We start from the raw sequence: 21,742 nt of genomic DNA, 5'->3' as shown, positions 1-21,742 counted from the left end.
GCAACAGTGATACTTATTTGGTGTTAGTTTTTAATCTGGTCCTTCTCCTGACATTTACCTGCTTTATATGTAGTTGGTTTTATGTATATGTTCATTTTCTGGGCTGAATCAATTTTTTCATTAGGTTTTATGAGAAGTCATATCCTCAGAAAGTGTCCTGAGCTTTGAATCCTACCATACTTATCCCTAGGAGACCATGTCTGCAAAGGTGATTATGTCCTCTCTACATCATTTGATGTTATGACTTCAGGATGCATCTTGAACCTTGTTTTCAAGAGAATGTTGTAAACAAGCCTTAAGCTTAGCAGGCATTTTGTGCCTCATGAAAAAAATTTCATTATAAAATGTCCTGTCTGAAAAGAGCATCTGAGATCATTGTACAATGCACTCAGTTATTTTCATTTTAGTCATTAACATTATTAGTACTATTTACTGTTTTTCATTACTTTGTTAGAGACCCAAATATGATGACCCTGGTGTAAGGGACTGTGTACACACTGTTAAGTAAGAAAATAAAACCACAGATTCAAAACAAGTAAAACCTCCAAATATTGATAATAATTAGGTTTAGATTTAGTGCCCCAAAATAATTCAGTTGAAATGTGGGAAAGACATTGAAACACCATTATTCAGCAAACGTTTAGAGTATATATGTAAATATGATGAAAGGAATGTACACATGAACACAACTTAAAAATTCTTGGCACACGGTATATGCTCACTCATATAGACATATAATATAGGATAAAACTACTAAAATCTGTACATCTAAAGAAACTAATCAAGAGGGAGGATCCTGACTAAAATGCTCACTCCCTATCCTGTAAGGCAAAGAGGATGGACATCAGAAGAAGAAGAAAAGAGGAAACAAGTTAGGAACCTGCCACAGAGGCCCTCTAAAAGGCTCTTCCCTGCAGACTATCAAAGCAGATGCTGAGACTTATGGCCAACTGTTGGGCAGAGTATATGGAATCCTATGAAAGAAGTGGGAAATAGTAAGATCTGGAGAGGACAGAAACTCCACAAGGAGAGCAACAGAATGAGAAAATTTGAACACCAGGGTCTTTCCCGAGACTCATACTCCAACCAAATACCATGCATGGAGATAACCTAGAACCCCTGCACATATGTAGCCCATGACAGTTAGTGTCCAAGTGGGTTACATAGTAATGGGAAGAGGGACTGCCTCTAACATAAACTGATTGGCCTGCTCTTTGATCTCAGGCCACAGAGGAAGACAATGCACCCACTCCTGATGAGAGCTAACAGACTAAGTTCAGAAGGAAGGAAAGGGAGACATCCCCTATCAGTGGACTTGGAGAGGATCATTCGTGAAGAAAGGGAAAAGTAGGTGGGAATAGGAGGGGAGGAAGAAGGGGTTTATGGGGGGATACAAAATGAATAAAGTATAATTAATAAAAGTTTAAAAAATTAAAAAAATATTTAACACAAAAAATTAAATAAATAATAATAAAAAAATTCTTGGGCACACATACAAAAAGCGGGACTTCATTTAGATTTTTTTTCTTTTTTGTTTTCTTGACAGGAAAAGTTTAAACATGTTCCTCCTCTGGCTTCCTTTTTATTCTCCTCCTCTCCCCTTCCCTTCCCTGCCTTCCTTGCTCAGTGTGAATTTACAAACATTGCACTTGAATGGATGCAGTTCTTCGAAAGCATTTCCAAAAGGACCCCTGCAGCCTCACTTCTAATCCTTGAACCTCAAATGCATTCTAGCTATTTTTTTTTCTTGCATTGGTGATTAAGTAAAGCAACTCATTTTCTGGGGGATAGGGGTAGATACCCAGACATGATGAATTCCTCATCTACCCCTCCCCGTTCCCCATGCTTACATCCTTTAGCACTTTGGGGAGCACATTGACAGAGGTTCCCCACCCATTCAAACCACAATCATACATGCACTTTCTAAGATTTTCTAATAAACTTCTTTTAGTTGCCAGTATGAGACCTTGACTAAAAAAGAATTGGCTTCATTCTCAGGTGACAATCTCATAAGTACAGCCAGGCTAATAAGTGACATATCAAGGTGCTCAGGTCATTATTCTGTGTACAGTGCCAGTATACAGGCTCAAACCCAGGAGCTCTGTGGAGCCAAGCCTTCCCTATTTGAGTTTGGTTCACTTCATTGTTGAAGCCACTTATGGCTCAAAAAAAAGAAGTTTGTGGGATTGGGAGTGTAGCTCAGTTGATAATAGGTAGAGCAGAAGGATCAGAAATTCAAGGTCATCTTACAGCTGTTTAGTTTAAGGCCAGGCTGGGCTACAGAGGACCCTAACCAAATAATAATAATAGTAATAACTACAATAAGTTTCAGCTAAGAGCATTGTTTGGCCGTCAGTGTTCCAAGCCAGAGCTAACCTCAGGTCACCAACCTTCCTCATAGAGATAGCAAGGAGGCAACAAGGTCCAGCCAAGCAAGATTTTCTGCATACAGACCCCTCTCCAACCGAGCCTTCCTAGGCAAATATGTGGAAATATGTGTTCCCACTATGACCAGAGGTACCCCAGCTTGTAGTGTTGGGAGCATGGGGAAGCCAAAGTCACAATGGAGCACAGCTGTTTGATCACCAGCCCACTGAGACCATCACAAGCAAACAAAATCACAAAAGAACAACAAAGGAAAAAAATGTACTGGGTATAATACACTCAAAGAGAATGGAAGAAGAAAATACCAAAACTCAGAACAGTGGCCTGTCTCTCTATGGGCCCTCTATCATGTTCCATTAGTGGTGACCTATCCCCAAATCAGGCTCCACCCAACTATACCCGAGTTTGGAATGGTGACCTGCATTCAACCAGACCAGAGAATGGAGTAGCAGCATATCTGTTGATCTCTACCAGACCAGAGGCCAAAGCACCAGCCAAACTCTTCCACTCCAGAGACCACAGCAGCAGCAAATCTCTGCCAGATCAGAGTCCAGAGCAGTGACCAAGATCTGCCAGACCCAAGGTCAGAGTAGTGGCTAAGCTCTGCCAGACCAGAGAACATTGGCAGAGGTGCCAAACCTGGGGCTCCACATACTGTATCCATCCCTTGGCACCACCTTGCCACTCTCACTGTGGAGCCTGTGGAGCATGGATCAAGCTTCCCTGAAATGGGAAAGAATCAAGTTTAGAGGGATAGAAGTATTCTGTCCGATGTCCTCAGTCAGTCCCAAAGACAAAAAACAAACAAACAAACAAACAAACAAAAAACCTGGCAGCGACAGACAAAACAGTTAAACAAGACACAAACAGCTAGATCCCATTGCTTGTGCAGCAGAAAAATAGAGAGAGCCAGACAGCAGATCCTACCACAACTGCAGTGGAAAAAATGAAAGTAGGATATCAGCGAATCTCTGATGCAGGAACTACCTGCATTGTCCTTGTCCAAAGATCCAGAGAGCACAGAAAACTGGGTACTCTACCACCCTTACAGATAGGGGCACGTTCGTCCTCTCTGAGGTCCAGAGAACACAGAAAACTCGGTGCTCAACCCTTTACAGATTTGCCCCTTCGAGTGGGGGTTCTAAAAAGTCTTCCAAGCCCCCTCTGGCCCACAGTTGTCCAAAGCATCAGCTCTAACCTTTCTGACCACACAGATTACAAATTTTGCCCCAAGGCCCTAAAAAGGAAACTAGAGAAACACAGAGAAAGACCTAGACAGAGTGCTCACTTACTGGCTGTTTTTCAGCCCCATATGCCAGGGGTGCTTGGGAGACTTGGGGATCCAATATGAGACCCCAAATGTTATGCCTAGATCTTAGGGTCCCCAAAGATCATAAGGAGCTGGACCACATATGTAAGAGCAAAGAGTTTTATTTGAACTTAAGCTGGGTTTCTCCATCATCACCAACACAGTGGATCAGAGAGGAGAGCCCTGAGCAGCTGCATGGCAGGGTTTTGATTGGGGTTTTAGGAAGGACCAGGAAGTTCCAGTTTAATAGTTTCAGTATTGGGTGACATTCAGCAAGGGCAAGCTTTTTACAAAGTGATTGGCTAGCTAATATAATTAACATTGAGCGAGCTATCTCTAGGCCTCAGGAATGTTAGGTATTTTCCATGTCATTAATATTCTACTACAAGGTTGGTAGGCTGCTCAGCACAAATGCCCCATTTTGCTATAAGATATTTCCCATCCTTGTGGTTATCCTCAGGCTGTTCCTTGAATAGGGAATCTTACGACATTGTTTTTGGAATTGGTGACCCATGGCCCAATTCCTGGTGACCTTGGGGCAGACTCACTATTCTGGTGACCTTGAGGTGACCTTTTTTAGGCCTAGTTCCTGGTGACCTTGGGGGTGACAGATAGGTTCTCTCAGTTCTAAAAGATACATATGAATTTTGTGGGGGTTGTAAATGGTATGTCCTGTGTCAGGAAGTACTCCAATATTAAGCTGTGATATAGAAGAGTAGAACCAATGATATAAAGGATTTACTATTGCTGAGAAACTAGTGGTCCCAGATAGAATTTAGCTGAGGGAAGAATGTCTGTAAAATACTCCACAGAGAAGTAATATGCTAACCAGGCCTGTTAGAGATTAGGATTCCAGGAAACTCATGTTTGCTCACCAGGATTATCTAGAAATGTAGCAGGGTGAGGTTTTTTAATTTGTAACTTCCCAACGTATAGTTATTAATTTATGAATGCGAATGAAAACAGGCCAGATTGATGGGTGTACAGTTTATGACAGGTAACTTGATCCAGTGAATATTGAATTTTGAATTAAGGGACTGTACTATGCCCATATGTACAATCCTCATTGACACAGTTCTGCCAGTTCAAATTTGAGAAACAGGCTATTGACTAATGCTTTGTCAGGTTACAGGTCTCAGCAGCTAATATTGTACACAGGGACAACATCGAACAGTATCTTATTAATGGATTTCCCTCTACAAGAGAATAGCCTGTGTTTTTCAAAGTCAGTATGCCTATGTGTTTTCTTTTTCAACGCTGAGGTTAAGAGCACTGGGTGCTCTTCCAGAGGTCAGGAGTTCAATTCCCACCAACCACATGGTGGCTCTCAACATCTATAATGAGATCTGGTGCTCTCTTCTGGCGTGCAAGTGTACATGCATGCAGAACACTGTATACATAATAAATAAATAAATAAGTCAGTTGTTGGTATTACTAAATTTTATTTTGTTGATGCATCACTGCTCTAGTCTCTTATTAGTTAATATTCTCTGATAATTCCCAGTCATTAAGAATTTCATTCCTTTTTCACTAGTACTTTGATTTTTGTTTTTGTTTAAATCATTGTGTCCTATACATCAGTCATTCACATGTTATGTAGTTTATACTTTATTTAAACACTGAATGCTACTTCTACTACCCAGTGCCTAGAACATAATCCTTCAACTCTTTTCAGGTGGGCCCTGACTGGTCAGTGTAAAGTAAAAGAGATCAGTTAATGAGTGTCCACTGACCTCTCTGGGTTTTGTTTGTTTGTTTGTTTGCTTGGAGGTGGGTGATAACAAATAAAGAGGGAACCTGTGTAAGAACTGAGTTCATGACCTACTTTGAAGCTGGTGTTGTCACAACACAGAAAGGGAGGTGGAGGAGGGAAGATGGCAATGAGTCAGGTAATCAATTTTAGATGGTCATTAAAAGTGAAAATTGTACACTTAGAGCTGGGAGTCATACACAAAGAGAATCAAGAATATGGATTAATTGCTGCACTTGTTTCTGGAAAGCAAATTTGTACTGTTACACTAGTTCATACACACAGAAGATCTGGACAAAGTGGGGTGGTAGTGCCTAACAGGAATGCTTTTTCCCTCCCTCATTTGAAAATGCACAAAGAGAAAAGGTGTGAGTAATACTTTGTGTGCTCTAATATATACTTGAATTCCCTGAAAAATATTGGACCATAAAGCCATTTTCAAGTTTTAAAAATATTTTTTGAGATTATAATGAAATCGTTTCAAGCTTCTTATTCCTCTCTACTCTTATGTCTCAAATGCTGGGATGAATGGTTAAGGTGGCTACTTAATAATCAAAGCAGACGTGGCTGTCAGGTTCTCCCAGTATCCCTCAGTCCTTACCTGTAACAAGGTATGGGTGTCAAACACAGATCTCTAGCCCAGGAGCTGAGCTGCCCTCCCCCCAGCTGTCCTTCCTTACTTATTCTAACCATTTTGGTTACCTGGTCTTTTTCATTTATCATTTATCCTCCTGGCTCTTTGTTCTGGCTCTCCACTTCCCTCTCTCCTCTCATCTCACATAACTCATGTCAACTCTAGACTGTCCCAGATGTCCCTGTGTCTGACTATGTTCTCTTGTCTGTCTATAATAAACTTTCTACTCCAACATTCTGAGGTACAGCCATATCTTTCTTTGTTTTATTTCTCATTTTCATTGAGCTCCCATTAACTACTCCTTTCTTTCAAATTCATGGCCATTTGTTTCTTTAATGGTTGTTACTGTTTGGCTTTCACTGAATTTTGGCTGAAGGACTTCCTAACTATGAGGTCGAGATAACTGCACTGGACACTGAGTGTGTAATGGAATGTGCAACATAAATGACCTGTATCTTGGAAGATGAGCAGGTACCCTGGGAAAGTTGAAGATTGTATTTTAAAACATTTCCAAGATGAGGGTGTTGCAGGATATTTGATCCCAGTTTGATCCCTTAGATTGTGAACTGTAAAAACTTGTGCTTTGTTTGGTATGGGTGAGCCCTAACACAAGCCTTAATTCCAAGAACATTCTGTTTATTGTAAACAGGTGATTATGGTATGGTTCCCTCATCCCTAGAACATACCTTTAATTCAAAAGCTCTCTGTGCACAGGATTAAATAATGTTAACCCTAGGTCAAGAGGCAAAGCAAGAAACGAGCTGACAGGGATTAAAGAGTGAGTGGAACTTTCAGCTGAAATGTATTTAAGACAAAGTGTAAAAGTGGAAGGAGGTTTAGCTTGGTAGATTTCTGGGCTTTTTGAGTTGTGAGCTAGAAAGCCTTTGGCCTTGGGTTCCTTTGGTCTGTCCCCCCTGAGTTGTCATCTGAACTGGTGAGCTTTTGGGGCTTTTTCCTTTTGGAGGTGAGGTGAGTAGCAGGGTCACATGGGTGCTTTCTTTACCTCTCTGTGCTAGCAGGTTTTAAAATAGAATAATTGGGATTTTCATTTTTTTATAACAACACTAGGGTTCTGTGTGCCCATAGGGGTTAGGGAAAAGCTAGAATGCCTCTGCTATCTGCATTATTTGATCTTTGATCCACTGGTAGAGGAACTACTACTGTCCTGAGACTCAATTCCATTGTTCAAGCTAATGATTGACTCTGGGCAGGCCTAGCAGTCAGGAGCAACAGTGGGAATTAGTTTATGGGTTTGTTGTGGGTATTTCCTCTGATGTAGCTCTAAAGAGCTGTGAGAGAGACCAGAGGCCATGTCATGCTGAGTGTGGGGCCATTGTCTTCAGGCCCAGGAAGAACAGGCTGCTGAGCTAACACAGCCTCATGTGTTTTGAATGAGATGGACTGTTGTTCAGACTTTGGTTCAGGCTCTGGTTCTGTTGGTCTCCATGTGGTGATACTAGCAGAGACCCTTTGCCTCTAACCCATCATGAGTGTTGATTGTCCAGAGAAGTGAGGATTTTGTGGCCTGGGCAGTAGAAAGTTGTGGTGCTTATAATATCAGTATCTAGTGTGCACACACAGGCATTGGTTTTGCAGGGGACAGTTTGGAAAACTGAAGGTCTCATTTCTAGAAATGATGAATGTTGTATTCCACATACAACTTTGTGTAACAAATTTTACAAATAGTTTTAACACTGGAAGGAAAAAGGTGGTGGTGGTGATCTTTCAGCAATACTTGATTAATTTTTTTAACCTTTCAACTACCACCAATCACAATGGCGTGATTTGGGGAAATTCAATTCCTGGGTACAAAAGGAATTTCTGAGATGCAGAATTTTGTCAGGGGTGCCTGGTTTTAAATAAGTGGCTAGGGCAGATTACACATCTTGTGACATAATTCATGCAGTAGGGAACAGATGCTAAATTATTCTCCAACATTTTTTGTGTGTGAGTTGTGGCAAGGGCTGGGCTGTGCCTGAACCCACAAAGGGACATGAGGGACTGCAAGCCACAGTCCAGCGTTATGATCACCTCCATTTTTCAAAAGACTTCCAGAGCAATGTAAAGGAGTTTAGTAGTAGCTTGAGGGTCAGAAATGTAACAGTTTAGGTGTCATTTTATGTTTGTCTTGTAACAGTTATGGAATCTGTGTTTATTTAATTTGTATTAATTAGAAAATCAAAGGTATCTCTTGTCCAGTGCACATTTTTCATGCTAGAGATTCCTTATGTCTTTTCATGTAAACTTGACTATATTTTAGGCTTATGTTTTTGGCTTTTTCTCTCACCCCCTCATTCTTGCATAAACACTCTACCTATTCTTGATTATTGAAGTTTGTGGTAAGTACAAAAGGCACATCATGCCAGAAGATTATGATATTCGTGACAATACAATCATCCCTTACTTTTCTGTTTTCCTCTGCTTCTTACCAGGTGGCTTTTCTGTTATGAGATAGAGATTTTGGATTGTTCTTTAACAATCACATAAAGACAATTTGCACTTATGTCTGTAGAATGCAGAAGAGACAACATTAAGGTAAGTGATACCAGCTGGCCAGCTTACTCCTCTTTTGACATTTGCTTTTGGTAATTTGTCATTTTCTTCAGAATTTTCATGTGTCCAGTGGTCTCCGTATTATTTAGTTGGATGATTTTATTATCCTGAAAAGATTCAATCAAAACAGTGCCCCATCCCTAATTCAAGGGTGATGGTTTTAACTTTTTAGGCATGTTTATACCTTTTATAGGGCAAAATGTTTTTTTTAAATAGAAAAAGTATAATATCTCAATTAAAGTTAAAGATTCTTTGAACATTTACAAATATATCTTAAAGTGCATTTATTTCCAGAAAATAAAGGTCATTCACTTTGATTTTCAGCCTGCCTTTTACAAGCAGCTTTTAAATAAAATCACTGTAAATCCTTTGTGCCTTCCGCTGCCTCCCAGGTGGTATGTAAAAGGCATGTGCCTCCCAAATGCTGGGATTAAGGCTATGAACCACCAACACCCTGTCATTGTAACTCCTGAATTTAGAAAACAACTAATTAATAGAGAACTGCTTGTGTCTGCTGGGATTAAATACATGGTCTATCACCATGCTGCTCAACTATGTTATATTCACTCCAAAGTATTCCAACACAAACAAATTTATACCTTTCAATTTACTTAAAACATTTTAAACCTCTTAACTGTTTTTAATATGAAACAACAATCCTTTTTTATTTGATAAAAAAACTTTAGTCTTTATTAAGTTAGTTTGCACTGAATGACCACAATGTCTGATGAACAGTTACCTCTGCTTATTTAGGAGATCTCTACTATTCAAATCTAATCATTATCAATTTTGATAGGATCCACCATTCTTTTCCTGTGGAAACATTCGGTTTTACCAGTGAAGACACAGTTCAGTAGTTTCTAACTGTCTACTCCTTTTATTTATGTTTACTTCTTTTTGTTCAAAAGTACTTAGGTGTGCTGTTAAGTTGCTACTAAGAGATCTTTCTGATTATATTTTCTGAATGTACTTAGTGCTATGAACTCTCGTATTCAACACTTCCATTGTGTACTGAGTTTTGATATGTTGTGTATTCATTTCATTGACTTCTAGAAATTCTTTAATTTCTTTCTTTATTACAGTTTTGATCCATTTTTTATTCAGTAGAGAGTTGTTCAATTTCTATGAGTTTGTAAGCTTTCTGCTGTTTTTTCTAATTGGTGATGTGCTGCTTTAAACCTTAGTGGTCTGATAGGATGCATGAGGTTACTGCAAGTTTTTTATATCTTTTGAGACTTCCACTGTTCAAGTTTTTCATCAATTTTGGAGAAGAATATATGATTTGCTGAGAAGAAGAAACAATCTTTTGTGCTTGGGTGGATGTTCTGTAAACTTCATTTGGGTATATTTAGTTTTTTGATGTTAGTTAGCTGGAGCATTTATCTGTTCAGTTTGGTCAGGAGGACCTGTCCACTGGTGAGAGTGATATATTGAAGTCTTTCCCTATCAGTTTAGCCCCTCAGGGCTAGGATGTGATGCTCGCTGCAGAAGGGTTTCTTTTATAACTTGGGTGCTCTTATGTTTGGGCATAGATGTTAAGTATTGAAATGTTATATTGCTGGATTTTTTAATATTTCATGTCCTTTGCCATCTTTTGATTAGTTGTTTTTGAAGTTTGTTTTGTTAGATATTAAAATTGCTATATGAGCTTGATACTCTAATCCATTTATTTGGAATATTTTTTTCCAACCCTTTACCTTGAGATAATGTCTGTCTTGATGTAAAGCTGTGTTTGATGTATTTAGAAGAAGGGTGGATTCTGTTTTATCATCCATTTTGTGAGCCTGTGTCTTTTTATTGGGGTGAATTTGGGTCAATGGTATTAAGAGATATGAATGAATAGTGATTGTTAATCTTGGTATTTTGGTGGTGGAGATGGTGGTGATTTTCGCACCTTGTGTGGGGCTGTATTTATAGATACATATTGTGTAAATTTGACCTTAACATGCAACATCTTATTTTCTCCATTTGCTGATTGAAAGGTTTTGGGCATAGTAATATTTCTTGGCTTCTGTAGTTTTTTAGAGTCAGAAGCACACTATGTCCTTCAATTTCTAGCATCTTAATGAGAATACAGGATTAATTCCAATAGATATGTCTTTATTTGCTTCTTGGTTGGTTTTTGTTTGTCTGTTTGATTGGTTAGTGTGGTCTGTTTGATTTTTTTTTCTGTTACAGCTTTTTATATTCTTTCTTTGTTCTATATATTTAGTATTTTGATTATTCTCTGGAAAGAGGACTTTCTTTTCTAGTCCAGTGTCTTTGGTATTTTTGTATGCTTCTTGTGCCTTGATAGACATCTTCTTCTTTAGATTAAGAATTTTTTTTGTATGATTTTGTTGAAAATATCTTCTAGACCCTTGATCTCATCCTTCTTCTGCTAATCTTATTATCAGCACCTTTTTTTCTTTTCATAATGTCTCAGAGTTCCTGGATGTTTTGTGATAGGGAGCTTTTGGATTTAACATTTTTATTTGATACATGTATCTATTTCATCTTTTTTTCTGTTGTTTATTTTCAGACAAAATTGCTTTTTGTAGCCTTTGCTGTCCTGGAATCACTTTGTAGACCAGGTTGGCCTCAAACTCACAACAGTCCAGCTGTCTCTGCATCCCTGACTTCTGCTGTTAAAGAAGTGTATAAACATACCTGTCTTCCATTTCTTCTATTTTATATTCAATGCATAAATTTATTTCCTTGATCTCTGTTTTCTGTGTGAACCTTTCCTCTGTATTTCCTTGCTGTAGTCTTTAATTTTTTCATTTCCAGGATTCCTTAAATTTCTGGATTTAAAAATTAATTTTCTTTGGTTTTTGAGCCTAGAATTCTATGTGTAGCATATGCTGTCCTTGCCTTGCTTTGTAGACCAGGGTAGCTGCAAAGTCACAGAGACCTCTCTGCCTCTACCTGCCAAAGTGCTGGGATCACAGGTGTGCACCACCATGGCCAGCTTGTTTTTGCTTTCTTTATTGATTATATTTCCATATTTCCAGAATGTGTTTCTTTCTGTCATTCTTCATTCAGCAAAGGCCTTGAACTCAGCTTCCAGATGAAGAACAGTGGTTCCATTTCTCTCAGGGGCAGCTAGAACACTTTAGGGCAACACCCATGTTCACTAGGCCAGGGTGTGGAAAGAATTTTCTATTGTCTGTTACAGGTAGATAGCTCTTTTAGAATGAAATCACCAGGGCAAGTGGAAATTCTGGTATTCCAGAGCCTATGGCAATACCAAAGTGTTACCATTCTCAGATAAGCTGCTGTGCCTTGCTCTGAGGACTTTCACCTCAGAGATTCAAGTAAAAGCCCATGCCTAGTTGGCTTGCAACCAAGACATAGGCCTAGTGAAACACAGACCCCGTGAGACCTAGGCTCAGTGTGTCAGAGAGCATGACTAAAGGAGGATAAATGATGACTCTCAGAGGCCATGATGGAAGGCTGATGTTATCGGGTTGCATACAACCTACCAGCACACATGCACCCCCAGCATGGGCTGGATTTCTTAGGAAGAACATTGAATCTGTTGAATGGTTATTATTAATGAGACATTCAGGACCACAGTGAAAGAAAGAGTCAAGTGGAGCAGAAATAAATGTAGTATTTGGTTTGTAGAGAAAAGCATCACTAGGTAGCTTCAGATGGCAGTCACATGCTGAAACAGAGACAGGAATTTTTAAGGAGATCATCATCAAAGAGAAGGTCCTAGGATTTGAAGCCTAAGATGGCGTCCTTAAATTAACACTCCCTCCTGATAATTCTTCCGTTAATCAATGGAGCAGGCTAAGTGATTTCTAGTACCAGGAAAGAACTTCATATAAAACCTGCTCCAAATGTGTTTCAAGTGTGGCACGGTCCATCCCAATTTGTCCATCCCGACTTAAAATCCAACTTGATAGGCTCACTCATGTTATGCACATTCTGGAAACAAGAAAGATGCAAAATTTAAGATAATAGATTCTTTCTTTGTGTTTTCAGTTCAACACTGTGACAACCTTCTGTGTTTGGCAGAGTTAGATCCCCAGTAAAGATACTGTAAAGGTTCATTGCATGAAGCAGTGAGGGTGTAGCCTGGGTTGTGTCTTGACAGTACAAGATGTTGAGGTGCCTAAGTTATGAGATACCTCCCATAGAGTGCTGCCTGTAGCGATTGGAAGTAACCAAACTGAGATGTATGAGATGTTGTGGGGATAGAGCTATCTAAGCCTTTAAAAATAGCAACAGAATTTGTTGTTTTCCTTGCTAATCTTCTTTCCTTAGTCCAGTCTTCCCACACTATGTATACATTCCTCTTTACTGGAATGGGAAGGGGCATTCTGTGCATGTAAGTTGGAATGATGTGATTTGTTTCTAATGTCACAAGATGTGGCAGCCAAGAAATTTTATTGTGTGTCAGAAGAAACATCGAATATTTGAACAGTGTATGAGCTATTACATAATTTTAGGATCATTGAAGTTAGACTACATTTTCATCATGGGATGACAACAAGCCTATAGGGAATTTGGTCAGAACTTATTTTCTTGAATCAAAAAAGCTTCCAGAGAAGATGATGTTTCTGTTTTTGACATTGAAGAAAAAGTTTCTGTGTAGCCCTGGTTGTCCTGAAAGTTGGTATGTAGAACAAGCAGGTTTTGAACTTACAGGTTTAGCTCTACTCGAGTGTTGGGTTTAAATTTAGGCCAACATGCCTGACATAAACATCATCATCATTGCCTGCTGATCCTGGGTTTTTATTTTGTTTTGTTTTGCTTTGTTTTGTATATGTAAGCAGAGGTTATTGTGCTGATCTTCATCCAAATCTGGCAGTTAAAATTTGGCAGAGAGTATATTTAATTTCTTAGGATGACATGTATTCATGACACTAACACTGCCTGAGCTTTCTGAGTCATTGAATTGCAGGTGTGTGACGTTCTTATTACCTGTTGTGTTTTTTAAACTTTATGTGTTTATTTAATTCACATTTAATTTAAAATTGTTTTCTGTAATTTATTCTCCATCATGAACTCAGGTCTTTGATCACCAACTCCTGAGGGGTGCAGCCTTGTGAGGCCACAGAGGAAGATGATGCAGCCATCCTTGATGAGACCTAATAAGCTAGGGACAGGCAGAAGTGGAGGAGTTTCTCCCCTATTAGGAGACTAGGGAAAGGGCATAGAAGGAGAAGAAGGAGGGTGGATAGGGCTGGGAGGAGATGAGGGAGGGGGCTACTATTTGATATCTTTACCTGATCTTGATTCAACTTTAGTAGGTGAACAATTGTATATTTCATTTAGATTTTCAAATTTTGTGGCATATAGACTTTTGACATAAGAGTTAAAGTTTCTTTGGATTTTCTCAGTGTCTGTTATATCTGTCTTCCTTTCAGACTTTGTTGTTTTGGGTAGTGTCTCTCTGTGATTTCCTTATCTTGGCTAAGAGTTTGTCTATGTTTTTGATTTTCTCAAAGAACTAGCTCTTGGTTTCATTGATTCTTTGAATTATTCTTTGTTTCTAATTTATTGATTTCAGCCCTGACTTTGGTTATTCCTAGTTGGGTGTGTCTGCTACTTTTTTCCTAGGGCTTTCATGTGTGCCATTAAGTTGCTTGTATGGGATGTCTCCAATAGCTTATGAAGCTTTTAGTGCTATTAAAAGTCCTCTTAGGACTGCTTTAATTGAATCCCATGAGTTTGGGTATGATGTGCATTCATTTTCATTGAACTGTAGGAAGTTCTTTCTTTATTTCTTCCCTGACCTAGATTTCATTGAGTAGGGAGTTGTTCAGTTCCCACGTGTGTGTAGTCTTTTTATTATTTCTGTTATTGTTGTGGTCCATCTTTATTCCATCATGGTCTGATGGGATACAAGATATTATTTCAATCTTATTGTATCTGTTGAGGCCTGGTTTGTGACCTACTGTATGGTCAGTTTTGGAGAAGGGTCCATGAGGTGCTGAAAGAAGATAGATTCTTTTCTGTTTGGGTTAAAAAATTCTCTAGATATCTGTTAGGTTCATTTGATTCATGACATTCATTTGTGTCATTATCTCTCAGTTTAAGTCCTTTTCCATTGCTCTGTCCCTTGATGATAGTGACATATTGACCTCTCCCACTATTAATGTACGGTGATTGATATGTTCTTTAAGTTTTATTAATGTTTCTTTTACAAATGTGGGTGTCCTTGTATTTGGGGCATTGTTGCTCAGAATACAGATGCCATCTTGGTGGAATTTTCTTTTGTTGAGTATGAAGTATTCTTCCTCATTTTTTTTAAATTTACTTATTTATTTATTTTTATTTGAGCAATAACTGATATCAGGCAATATTTTCATAGTTTGAAACTATGTGTAATCGCATAGTTTTTAAAATATCTTTCAACATTTTATTGTGTTCTTTTTAAATTTTTATTAATAACAGTTTATTCACTTTGTATCCCCCTTGTACCTCCCTCCTTCCTCCCCTCCCAATTCCACCCTCCATTTTTCTCACCCCTGTCCCTTCCCCAGTCCACTGATAAGGGAGGTCCTCCTCCCCTTCACTCTGATCCTAGTCTATCAGGTCTCATTAGGAGTGGCTGCATTGTCTTCTGTGGCCTGGCAAGGCTGATCCCCCCTCAATGGGAGGTGATCAAAGAGCAGGCCAATGAGTTCCTGTCAGAGACAGTTTCTGTCCCCATTACTGTGAAGCACACTTGGATACTGAACTGCCATAGGCTACCTTTTTGTGCAGGGGTTTCAGGCCATCTCCATGAGTGGTCCTTAGCTGGAGTATCAGTTTCAAAAAAGACCCCTGTGCCCAGAATTTTTGGAACTGTTACTGTCCTTATGTCCTTGCTGTCCTCTCCAGGTTTACTATCTCCCAGTTCTTCCATAAGATTCCCTGCACTCTGCCCAAAGTTTAGCTATGAGTCTCAGCATCTGCCTTGACACTCCGCAGGGTAGAGCCTTTCCAAGGCCCTCTGTGGTAGGCTCCTGTCCTGTCCCTGTATTCTCCCTCATCTGATGTCCATCCTCTTTGTCTTTCTTCATGGGATTTGAACATCTTAGTGAGCATACTCCTTCCTCATTAACTTCCTTAGGTGTACAGATTTTACTATTTTTATCCTATATTTTATATCCTATATCCACTTATGAGTGAGTATATACCCTGTAAGTCTTTCTGCTTCTGGGATACCTCACTCAGGATGATCTTTTCCACTTCCTACCATTTACCTGCAAATTTCATGTTTTCCTTGTTTTTCATTGCTGAGTAATATTCCACCATATAGATATACCACAATTTCTGTATCCATTCCTCAACTGGGGTGGGGGGGCATCTGTGCTGTTTCCAGCTTCTGGCTATTACAAATAAAACCACTACAAACATAGTTGAGCAGATGTCCTTGTTGTGTACTTGAGGGCCTTTTGGATATATGCTTAGGAGTGGTATAGCTGGATCTTGAGGAGGCGCTATTCCTAATTGTCTGAGAAAGTGCCAGGTTGATTTGTAAAGTGGTTGTATAAGTTTACATTCCCACCAGCAATGAAGGAGGGTTCCCCTTTCTCCAAATCCTATCCAGCATGAGTTGTCACTTGAGTTATTTGTCTTAGTCATTTTGATGGGTGTAAGGTGAAATCTCAGGGTGGTTTTGATTTGCATTTCCCTGATGACTAAGAATGTTGAACATTTCTTTAAGTGTTTCTCTGCCATTCTATATTCCTCTATTGAGAATCCTCTGTTTAGCTCTGTACCCCCCCCCTTTTTTTTTAATTTGTGTTACTTGATTTGTTGGTGTTTAACTTCTTGAAATCTTTATAAATACTGGATATTAACCTTCTGTCAGATATAGGGTTGGGGAAGATCCTTTCCCAATCTGCAGGCAGTCATTTTATTTTGACAACAGTTTCCTCTGACTTATAGAAGTTTTTCAGTTTCATGAGGTCCCATTTATTGATTGTTGGTCTTAGAGCCTGTACTGTTGAAGTTCTGTTCAGGAAGTTGTCCCTTGTTCCAATGAGTTCAAGGCTCTTCCTCATTTTTTCTTCTAACAGGGTTAGTATGTCTGGTTTTATACTGAGGTCTTTGATCCACCTGAACTTTAGTTTTGTGCAGAGTGATAAATATGGATCTATTCACATTTTCCTACATATAGACATCCAGTTAGACCAACACTTTTTGTTGAAGATGCTATCTTTTTTTCCGTTGTATGGTTTTAGCATCTTTGTAAAAAATTAGGAGTCCATAGTGTGTGGGTGTATTTCTGGGACTTCTATCCAATTCCATAGATTCACTAGTTGGTGTCTATGCAAGTACCATGCAGTTCTTATTACTGTTACTCTATAGTACAGCTTGAGATCAGGGATGGAGATACTGCCAGAAGATCTTTTATTATGGAAGATTGTTTTAGCAATTCTGGGTTTCTTGTTATTCCATATGAAGTTGGGAATTTTTCTTTCAAGTTCTGTAAAGAATTGTGTTGGTAATTTGATGGGAATTACATTAAATCTGTATATTGCATTTGGTAAGATGACCTTTTTACTATGTTTATCCTGCCAAGCCATGAGCATGAGAGATCTTTCCATCTTCTGATATCTTCTTCTATTTCTTTCTTTAGAGACTTGAATTTTTTTCAAACAACTCTTTGACTTGCTTGGTTAGGGTCACACCAAGGTACTTTATGTCCTTTTTGACTATTGTGAAGGGTGTTGTTTACCTAATTTCTTTCTCAGCACTTTTGCCTTTTGTATACAGAAGGGCTACTGATTTTTTGAGTTGATTTTGTATCCAGCCACATTGCTGAAAGTATTTGTCAGCTTTAGGGATTCCCTGGTAGAATTTTGGGGGTCACTCAGGTATACTACCATATCATCTACAAATAGTGATACTTTGACTTCTTCTTTTCCCATTTGTATCCCCTTAATCTTCTTTAATGGTCTTATTACTCTAGCAAGGACTTCGAGAACTATGTTGAAGAGATATGGAGAGAGGGGGCAGCCTTGCCTTGTCCCTGAATTCAGTGGGATTGCTTTAAGTTTCTCTCCATTCAGTTTGATGTTGGCTATAGGTTTTCTGTATATCGCCTTTACTGTGTTTAGGTATATGCCCTGTATCCCTGATCTCTCCAATACTTTAAAAATGAATGGATGCTGAATTTTTTCAAATGCTTTTTCAGCATCTAAGGAGATTATCATGTGTTTATTTTTCTTTCAGTTTGTTAATATGGTGGATCATATCGATAGAATTTTGCATATTGAACCACCCCTGCATACCTGGCCTGAAGCCTACTCAGTTGTAGTGGATGATACCTTTGATGTGTTTTTGTATTGGGTTTGCAAAGTATTTTGTTGAGTATTATTTCATCAATGTTCATAAGAGAGATTGGCCTGAAATTGTCTTTATGCTGGTGTATCCAGGGCTGCTTGCTCCTGAATAACTAGGTCCTGGAGATGCCATATTGCTTTGTCTTTTGTTGGTTGAGCTTTTACACTGGCCTCTACCCATTGGGATATCCTAGGTGTTGGATGTTAGTTTCTGGTACTTCCTGGAATCCTGTGGTGGGTCGAATCCCCTTGGCAGGAAGATGATTTTTCCCAAAGGAGCTCTCCTCCATTTTTTAGGTATGGTCACTGAATGGCAGGTGTTTTTCAGGAATTGCCACAGCTCATCTCAGGCGTACAGACCCGAGTAGTAATTGTTGCCTTTGTTAGTAAAAGGGGCTATCCTCTCACCCAGAGAAGTTCTGGAGACAGCTGCCCTGCTACTGGGTTTCTTGCTGTAAATGTAGTGACCTGCTGCTGTAACCTGAGTGCCCTGTGGCTTGGTCAGTTTAGTTAGGGATAACTGGTTGTTCCTTGGAGCAGTATCTGGGGGTTGATCTCAGGAAACCCAGGCTTCTGTAGGTCTCAGTTTGGAGCTCTGTGCCCCAGTACCCAAGTGGTAATCAGTGTAGCAGGTGAGCACCACTCTCATGTGTACAGCAGGAGGCTAGAGTAGGAGCCTGTGGATAACCAGAAACTTTTCTGGATCTAGGTGTCCTGAGGTAGGGCCAGATATTTCCCCCACCTTTGGGTTTTCTTTCAATAGGAAGACTCAGTCTGTGGTGTTTGATATAGTGTGTAGAATGCGTAGGTACTTGCCAATGATGGCTCCAAGCTGGTGACTGGGAAAGAATCTGAGAACTTTTCCGAGAATGTTCCTGTGTATGGTGGATGTAGTGTGTGTGGGGGGAGTTGGCTGAGTTCTCTAATCTGGGACCTGCTGTTTCCCTGCCTGTGGGGTTTTCTCCAGACAGGGAAACCCAGCCTCTAGTGTCCTGGGGCACAAAGTTCTGTGATGGAGAGTAAGGCATGCAGGGCTAGCAGCTGGAGGCACACTCAGGCTTGACAGCTGTGCACCCACCGGTCTGCAGGGATAGACTGGGTGACCTGAGGTCAGTCCTGCTTTCTTCTTTCCTGTTTCTTTTCTAGACTGGGGCTCCCAGTCTCTGGTGCCCTGGAGAACATAATTTAGTCTGGAAAGTTTATCAGGACACAAAGGTGTGTCCTGCGACCCAGGATATCTTCCAAGTTCTCGCTGAGTGATCTGAGAGTGGACCTGACACCATCGAGTTTCCTCTCACCTGGGAAAAAGGATCTTTGTTGTTTTAGGGCCAAGAGTTCAGTCTTTTAGTTTCTGTACCAACATTGCTGTCTTACTCCTCAGACCCAATGTCCTCCTGGCACCGCCATCTTGGATTCCCCCCTTCCTCATCCCTTTCAAATAATTTTGGTTGAAAGTCTATTTTATTAGATATTAGAATATCTACTCCTGCTTGCTTCTTGGGTCCATTTGTTTGAAAACCTTATTCCTGCTGCAACATCCCAGGAACTTTCCCAGAGATTAGCTGGGTGCTCTGAGGTTGGACCCGATTGTTTTCCTCATCATTGGTTTTCTTCTTACATTTGAAACACAGTCAGTTGGGACCCACAGATCCAACTATTGGACGCCATGCAGTCTCTGCTACCCAGCTTATCAGACACAGTATGCAATCAGCCCAACCATCTGGGATCTATTTTTAGTTTTTACTGAATATGAGTATTTTGATTGTATGCATGAATATGCAACTCTTTGTGTGCCTAATCCTCACAGTAGTCTCAAGATGTCTTCAGAACTCATGAACTTATAGCAATTGATAGTAGTGGGTCCCAGGTAATCACTGACAATTGAGCCCAATTATTTGAAAGAGCAGCTAGAACTCCTCACTGCTGAGCCATCTGTCCTGTTTTATGTTGCTTATTTATGATCAGCATTTACATTGTTAATATTTTCATCTTTCTATTTTTAGCTGTCTAAACATGCATTGCCTTTTAGTAAGATATCATTGAAGTTACAGTTTAAGCTGGGGCAGTGCAGATTTCTGGAGAATAAATATACAACAGGAGTGAATGTATAATTCCTTGTAGAAGCTTCAGTAAAGACCTCTGAGTTCTTTCAATATTTTGTGTTTTTTTGATTGACTTTTAGAGGAGGCTCTGTCTTATTATATAGGTCTGGCTCTCCTAGAACTCTTTGAGTAGATAATGCTGACATCCAGTTCAATAAGATACACCTGCGTCTGCCTCCTGAGTGATGGAATTGAAGGCATGACAGAATACACCCAGGTTGTCCACCATTTTTTTGTAGTTAGTAACTGTTAATAAATTTCTCTGATCTGTACTTAGTATTGTTCATCTGTTAATTTCTCTCTGTGTCTTTGTCTCTATGTCTCTGTCTCTCTATTTCACACTCTTCTCTCTGTTTGTCTTTGTCCACATTAATTGCCATGTCTATTCCAAAGCTATATCCTCTTCAAAAAGTTCAGATATGATACAGTTAAAACTTGTTATTCCGTTTTTTTCTAAAATGACTTAGTGATAACATTAACACATCTTTTTAATAGAAAAGTTTTAATCTTTATTTTTAATCTACAGACTACATTATTTAGTAAGGAGGATATACAAAACAATGATCAAAGAATAATCATGTGTTCTATTCCTTTTCTTTTTTCTGGTCACTCAGAAATATGGTGTTATTGGCTATGATTGTTGTTGCTTGCCACTCACATTATTTTTATCCATGTATTCACTGTAGTCCACTTTCCCTTCCACAAATATATGAGCCCCCCTCTTCACATACTGATATGCCACATCCCTGAGCCCTGGTCAAAACATAATATTCAGTACCATGTTGTCTTTTGACTGATATTACCCATCTGTTCAGTGTCCGCTGATCAACACATCTCATTTGTTGCTATATAAAATATCATGACTGTGTTTTGTCCTTCCACCTGTCTCATAACAGGGTCCTGACCTACTCACCCAAGTAACTGAAGATGATTCATAGATTGCTCAAGAACCCAAATAATGGCTACTTTATATTCATGTCTTACAAACTGATGAAACAAGTTTTTGAAGCATGCCTTTGTTTTTATTTTTTTCAATCTAACCTTTAGGCTTTTTCATCTCCCCTACTTCATATCAAACACAGCACCCAACTGTATAACATTCGCACTTCTGTGTCAGAAAATAAATTGAAGAAGCAGTAGAATTATATGATTATATTGACAATGAAGTATAAATTATATTGTTGCCACTGTTTCTGTTGTAGAAATGTATGGCATATTTTAGAATTCGGTGACCTTCAATGATGTGCATGTGAAATTCAGCCAAGAAGAGTGGGCCTTGCTGGAACCTTCCCAGAAGCAACTCTACAAAGATGTGATACTAGAGACCTGTGAAAACCTCACTGCTATAGGTAAGACTGCAATTTTACTTTCACTTTTAAAATAAAGAGACAACTTTTACTTTGTTATTGATCCTCTTCTGCAATTCCAATTGAGAATGAGGAGGAATGAGGTAAATAAATCAGGCATGGTTCTAAGGGTCACAGAAGATAGTGATTTAAGTTTGGCCTTAATAATAACATGATATTTCCAATAATATATATTTTCTGGTACTATATTTTAGGCTACAATTGGGATGACCATAATATTGAAGAATATTTTCAAAGTTCTACAAGTAATAAAAGGTAACTTTATGTGCATGTTGATACAGATATAAATCTTAAATTTTAATGTGTCCTGGAAGTCTGGTGTTTTTTGTTTGTTTGTTTCTTTGTTTATTGGCTGCTTTTTATTTTCTGT

The sequence above is a fragment of the Meriones unguiculatus genome (genome assembly GCF_030254825.1).
Source record: "Meriones unguiculatus strain TT.TT164.6M chromosome 13 unlocalized genomic scaffold, Bangor_MerUng_6.1 Chr13_unordered_Scaffold_34, whole genome shotgun sequence".
NCBI lineage: Eukaryota > Metazoa > Chordata > Mammalia > Rodentia > Muridae > Meriones > Meriones unguiculatus.
This window is presented reverse-complemented; position numbering follows the sequence as displayed.